The sequence below is a fragment of the Calonectris borealis genome, chromosome 14, assembly GCF_964195595.1.
Source record: "Calonectris borealis chromosome 14, bCalBor7.hap1.2, whole genome shotgun sequence".
In the NCBI taxonomy this organism is placed as follows: domain Eukaryota; kingdom Metazoa; phylum Chordata; class Aves; order Procellariiformes; family Procellariidae; genus Calonectris; species Calonectris borealis.
The window spans coordinates 20662976-20670025 of NC_134325.1; the positions used below are offsets into that span (position 1 = coordinate 20662976).

At 39.0% G+C, this 7050-nt stretch overlaps 1 long non-coding RNA gene across 3 annotated transcripts in view; it reads right to left on the reverse strand.

Moving 5' to 3' along the window:
- LOC142088363 (uncharacterized) overlaps nucleotides 1-7031 on the reverse strand; it is a 44679-nt gene extending 37648 nt beyond the window's left edge. For all 3 annotated transcript variants that reach the window (XR_012675831.1, XR_012675832.1, XR_012675830.1), the window contains exons 1-2: nucleotides 6630-7031; nucleotides 4706-4863 (exon numbers count right to left, since the gene is read on the reverse strand). This is a non-coding gene — a long non-coding RNA (uncharacterized LOC142088363). The remainder of the gene's footprint in view (nucleotides 1-4705; nucleotides 4864-6629) is intronic.
- Nucleotides 7032-7050: the final 19 nt, after the last annotated feature.

Below are 7050 nucleotides of genomic sequence, written 5' to 3' on the forward strand. Positions count from 1 at the left end.
CTTTCCTAGACCAGCTGCCCCCTGAATGTGCTAGAGCAGAAATACCTCTCATAGCTGGCTAAACGCAGGCCTGCAAAGCCCAGGCAGGGAAAGATGCTTCTCCACCTACCTGGGTGGCTGGAACAGCAGCTATGGGCATCAGTGATGAAGGGCAAGAGCTGGGTTGGTGGGCTCTGCAACTGTGTTTGACCAATTCCCCCCAGTTTTAGCAGCAATCCTTAGTGGAGTGGCTGCCACAGGAGGCAGTAGGTCACTTGAAGAAAATTCCCTTCTTGAATGTACCCAGGGGAAGGGTCTCTTCCCTCTCACTCCCCACACTAGTACCCCAAGTTATTTTCCTAGCATTTTCCCTAAACAAGCTGCTACAGTTTCCCTCCTCATTTCCTGCAGCATTTTGCTAGCCTCGGGATTACTGAAGGCACAACTTTCCTCTCACTTTTACATTTGGAGACTGTTTTCCTGTGGACTATCTTTCCCTAACTCTTCTTTCTACACAGCCTGAGAAAGGAGAAATCCTTTTCTGCTTGTCCAGAAGTCTGTTTCTTGATACCTGTGACCAATGAATGGTTTCCAGCAGAAGGCAGTTCATGTGGGCTGACACAGCATAGCTGCTCCGTTTCCCTTGTTGCTGTGCCATATATGATCTATTCCTGTCCGTTGGCATGCTGTTGTCAGTCTGTCTTTCCTCTGCTGCTGTATTGTTTGGGCTTCTGGGCACATGCGTTAGCACACTGGTTTATGAGCTCCCTTGATTCAAGGATAGTGGAGGTTGTTGTTGTTGTGAGGAGAGCTAATAAAACTTGGCAAGCAGGCAGAGCTCAGCCTCTTCGAGCTATTGCCTGTTAAAGCCTCCAGATCCTACGTTCTAGTCTCCTGTCTTGGGCGTGTCCTGACAGTATTTTTGGTTTCAGAAAATCATTGGAACTGGATGAAAAAATAGCAAGGAGTGTGAAAAACGGCAAACACAACCTTTCATTTTTATCTTACTTCTAATGTGTTATGGCTATTTCTGATTTGTTTGGGTTTTTTTTAAATGGAAATAATATATAACAAAGAAAATAACTGATTTTAAAGAGGAAGAGTCTTTTTCCCCTTTCAATCTCACATTATTTTTTTAAAGGAAATGAAGAAAAATGTGAAAGGAACAGAAGAAAATGTTATTTTTTGAGTTCAAGTCCATCTGAGATTACACTAATTCTGGTTGGATTTGTTTGTCTGCTTAGGCTGGGGAGGTTGACTAACTTTTTACATTATTGTACAACAATCATGTTCATTTATAAAGATTTGTATGAGAAAGAAAAATATACCAGGTGATAAAAATGTTTTTATAAAATTGTTTGGATCAGTCAGAAGACTTTTGATAAAGCAAAGTAACAAAAAAGAGTTTCACTAAGCTTTTAAATAAATATTATAGGTTCAGATATGAATATTATGAGGAGCACTATGACTTTTCTGAGACAGGCATGAAGTTTCATGCACTGGTTTCTACATGGACCCTTTTCTGTGCAGGACTGAAAAGCACATAAGTGCTTGAGCTGAAGTGTTTTTTGATGGCAAATAAGCATCTAAGTACCTTTAAAAGCTCATCCGTAAACTCCAAAGACATTCAAATGTTTTTGAAAGTTTAACTCTACAGGTAGATTTAAGAAATCTCTTTGACCCCATCCACAATCAAGATCTGATTTTTATTTCTGTACCAGCTTAGAATAATATTTGTTTAATATCTGTAATGCAGATCTATAAAAAGCCAAATCTGGTCTTTGATTTCGGCTTTGCAGATGATTTCCTTTCTCTACGATTATTTTATCTGACTGTTTTAGTCATGCGAAGACCAACTAGGGCAGTCTCTGACAGATGCAAACCACTAAGAAACAGATTACACTGTACTAGGAATCTTCAGTCATTACTTGCTGGAGTTAAAAACTAAACCAAAAAAGAACCCAACCTCTAATCATCTTACTGCAGTTTTTCTCCACAGGTTCAAAATATTGTCTCACAAACTCACATTGATATTAGCTAAAAGACACAGAAGCAGGAATGAAAAACTGTGACATAGCTTACGTTATGAAAAGAAGCATTAATTCAAGAATCTGGATTCTCTAAATTTGTGTCAGACTTCAAATACACTAACATACTACATGTAATGTGGGAATCTGGCTCAGAGAAGTTTTTTTTTTTCTTCTAATGCAATGCTAGTTCTGAAAAAATGTATTGCAATATAAGATGTGCAATTATTCTCAGATTTCTTTTCCCTGCAACAGCCTGGAGTAACACTTTGTCATCTAAGGTGAACGACCATGCAGGGCACAATTCTAAGGAATTTGGTCCACCTTTAGTATAACCCTGGCTTAACAGGAAAATATGTTTGCAGTTGTCAACAAATCTGCAGGGGAAAAAACAGAACTTTCAGTGTGACAGTGGTAGGTCTGGATTTGAGATTGCAGGTGGAAGCTGAAGGGAGACTGAAATGCATTGCAGAGATGACACAGCTGCCAAGAGAGATGATGCTCATGACTTTTTTGAGCTTTGAGCACCCTCTTCTGGAGTAACACACACCTAAGAAGTGGCCATTTCATTTTCATTCTTAGCCTCTACAGGGGCAAGAAGCAACGTCCCTTCTTGGCTGCCAGGGAAAACTATGAGGCTGAATTGAAATCAGCAGATGCAAGCAGGGAATTTGAAAAATCAAGTAAAATACAGACATTTTACCTTCAGGAAGTAACAGAAACAAACCAAAAAATTCCCGGGTGTCTGAAAATTCATTTCTGTTAGCCCAAATTCTGTCCCCTTTTAGAACTGAATAACCTCACGGATTTCATCAAGTCTTCATTGGCATAGCTGACAGCAAGTGCATCCTTTTGCCTTTTTTGCCTCCAAGAGAAAAATGGCTTTGGTACATGGCTAATTAGAGTGCAGAGGACACTTCTTGGTTTAGTTTTGAAGGGATGGAAGATAACTGGAGACCTATTCTCTTTGTATGTAGGATAGCAGAACTACCTAGCATTTATCTGAATCAATAATGAACCCTGATCTTTTCAATCACATAATCCAGAGAAAATCATTCTTGATCTCAAAGAACAACTTCCAAATGATAGACAACTGTAGAAGACCTGTTTTAACCTGATTTGCCTTAGATATACAGTGTCTTTAGCTCCAAAAGGGATTCCTTTTCCTTTTAAAAAAGCCAATTCAGTTTTATTCTGGTTTGTACAATCTATTTTTTCATTAGTTGGTTACTAAGTCCTCACAAAGTAAAACTGACCTCAGCAGACCTGTAAATGGAAACTTAAAGAAATGGGATCAACTCCATCACATGGACTTTAAGCAAATTATGGCCTTTACTTTTTATAAATACATATTTTATCCAATCAATAAAAACAAAGCAGTCCACCAAATAGATTCAAAGGAACAGATTTGGAACTATAATAAAAACTGAGGCTGCAGAAATGACCTGTGGAGAGCAGTGACCCAGTAATAACACTTAGATAGAAATTGTATTTCAGAGAGTACAGTCCCATCTTTCACTGCTAAAAGAGGGAATGATCCAAAAGATGGTGGTGTTTACAGCAGCAAAGGCAGTAGCTGAAGCAGAGTGAAAACAAGCACAAAGATTTGTTTGGGGTGAAACGAAGAAGTCTCCGAAAAACTAACTCCATCTAATTAACGTAAAGTACAAAGTTTCAAGGCTCTTTTATCTATTGAATGTCCAGCCTATCTATTCATGAAGCATTCCTAACCCATCTACATCATTCGAACCAAGGAATCTCACGTCTCTTCACTGTTCCTTTCCTTCCTTATAAGGTTGTTCCGTTTCCATGGTTACTGCTTACTGGAGCCTAACAATGCTTTCAAGATACACAATTTATCTACATACCTACCAACACAACACCTGTTAGTTACCTAACTTTAAACAACAAATCTTAACAAACTATATCCCCTACATCAATTTGAGACTTATGATATTGCTCCCTATCAGGGGTGGGAAATCTGCATTCCTCAGTCAAAACTGCCTGTTGTCTCCATATGTGCAAGAAGTTTTCCTCCTAAAGACTCCTCCCAATGCCTCTTTCCCCTGTTTGTGGCTCAACACAGTCAAATTTTACATTATAAAATCAGAAAGTCACCTAAACTCACTGACTTGCATTCAAGATTTCACAAGATTTCCTTTACTACCATCTGACTAGATAAAAATACTGTGTTCTAAGACTTGTGAGTATATATGATTAAAAAAAGAAAACTTTGACTCAACTCAAACTCGGAGGATTGTCCTCCAAGACAGTCACTGTTGTAGAAAGTCAGGATTTTCATAAAATTTAAGCATTTATTACTAGGTTTAGTTTTGGGTTATTGCTCTCATCTCTGTTAGCTGGACATGTTGCAGCACATATATATGGCTCTGTAACTGAGTCAGAATTCAAGAACAGAATGAAACTGTCAAAAAGGATACATATTCTCAGAAATCTTATTCAGGGCAATATTCAACAACAGGTGATTCACCACACAATTCCATAGTTTTATAAACACATGCTGACCACAACATCCTGATACAAAAGTTCTACTTATAACAACAATGGCAATACTCATCATATGAAAGTCCTGCAGAAAAATGTAGGTGGAAGGATTGAAATTCAGATTTAAGAAATAATCTTAGAACAACAGGAATTTAGCGTTCAATCTCAACATGTTACATCTTAATGTGTTGTACCTTGTCCCCAAGAACTGCTCAAGATCTCTGCTTTCATTCCTTATCTTTTCCTCTTCAAACAGCTTAGATAACCATCTGTTCTCAAGCTTGGAAACTGGTTATTATAACATGGGTTAGTCCTCTCTGAAACTCCATGAGATGAAGGTCTTGGAGTGCTCCTGTAACACATCAAACAAAACATGTGTTAGAGAAAAAGTAGTTGCACTCTCACAAAGATCTCAGCACTAAATGGGTTTTACTAGCTTCTGAGTATTGTGAAGCACCCATCTTAGGCTAAACCTTTGGTGGTCTCTTTGGCACCTAGCAGTGTCAGCTCTGTTACCGAGTCCTTGAGTTACTGCATTGCACCACATTTCTGAAGCACCCTACGTTCTCCCTTGTGTGTAGAATATTAATGAAGATGGATTAATGCTAGTAGGCATCATGTTAAAATACTCTGTATTTGTAGAAACAGAAAGGTCAAGATATCACATTTTGTGTCATCTTCTATCTGTTTCTTCACAGGCCCTTGGAGGAGCCCAAAAAGAATGAGAAAGAGGCTTTTGTCATTGCTCTGGGCACATCTGAGTTTTCATTCATGGACAAGACCTAGACCTTGAAAGTTCAGTTCTGCTATTGTTGTAAGAGCACAATCAAGTCTCTGACAACGTGTGTGCAGGCCATGGCACACAGCATCTAATTTATGTTAAATAAGGCACAGAGAGATTGCTGTGATGAGTGATAGAGATTGCAGTTCTGGTTTTCACCTTGATTTTGTGTAAGTTGAGATAAACACTTGTATCATAAGTCTTAATGGAATAGCTGAAAAATTTAAGAGACCATATTATACTTGATGTTATGCTTGGATGTATATATCTTTATGCATACATTATGTATTTTATTGTAGGATAAATATGTTAACTGTTCATGTAAAGAAGGAACAGATTTATTAGGGGGATATAAGGTCATATCTCCCTTTTAGGTATGTAATGAGTTTCTTGCCCATGTAGTGTAGAAGCAATCACCCATCAATGACATGATCACAGTTTGCCTTTAATACAGGCACCTTTTCTCAAAAAAAACCCAAAAAAACCCAAAACCCCGTGATTATCCTATGTGTTTACTTTGCATACTTGCATTCATAAGAGGACTTACGCCTTTTATTGATATCATATGAATGCTATGGAATGTCTAATGAAGGGTCATTATTACGTTTCTTCTGTGAGTATGAAAGTTTCATAACTCACAGGCATCACAAATGCCTTCAGAGTCTATGAGTTGTTAAGGTCAGTTGTGAAGAAAAAAATCAGTTTTTACTCATGAAATATTCAATTTGCTTTATGAGAAATATGTTTTTTAATTGATCACCTTCCCAATAATAGCAGGCAGCTAATCTATATTACTCACAGGAAATTTCTGTCCGTGTCTAAGGCAATTTTTTTTTCAGCTGCCTCATATTTCAGTTTTTCCAGATATAGAATGCAGAAGGGAGCAAGACATCTGTACATTTAAGGCCCTGAAGATATTGGATTTTATTTAGATCTCAACTTTCCCTTAAAGAGAGGTAAACGGCTAGTCTTAACTCATTTCAGTTAGCCTTCAGGAACACAAGCCAGTGCAGAAGAACAACTTGAAACTAGTGTGGGGAGCTGTAAAGCACTTCAGCCATCTTATTAGGTTGCTAACTCTGAGGACATGCCTATACCATGTAAATAAGGGCAGACCAGAAGAAGTTGGTCTCTCACTCCACTCCACTCGTGCTCTGGCAGTGGACGCAGTATAGCAATATTACTGCAGCCTGTTGGGCTAATTAGTTCTCTCTCGCAATGCTGTAGGAGAGAAGGCAATTAAGCGGGCTGAGCATCACATTAACACAACACTACTGCCTCTGGGGGCTGAGCTAGTACCTCTGTATAGATTATTTTGTTCGGACCAAAGAGGTTACCTGGGGCCAGTTTGGAGAGCTCAAACGCTGCATTGTATTTGGCAGGGATACCTGAAAAGTGAGGTTTTCTGTGACAACAAAGCCGAGCTAATGGCTAGTTGCGTGCCGAAAGGAGTGCTCCTCTCAGAGAAAATAACAGAATTGTTTTCTGGCAGAGAAATAACCTGGAGAGATCAGCAGATTTCGGTCGTTAGCGGAGCCACGGTCAGGTCAGACGAGCACCAGAGCTGAGCAAGGGAAACGGTGGGAACACATGCGAGCAGGAAAAGGAGGACGCAGGAATGTTCCTTGTGATGACATTTGCCTTTTAGATGAGATTAATTGCAAGGTCATTAATTTTAAAATTAATTATATATTTCTCCCTGCCGGCAGCGCGGCGGCGCGAGCCGCCTGAGGGAAACTATAATTCCCATGATGCACC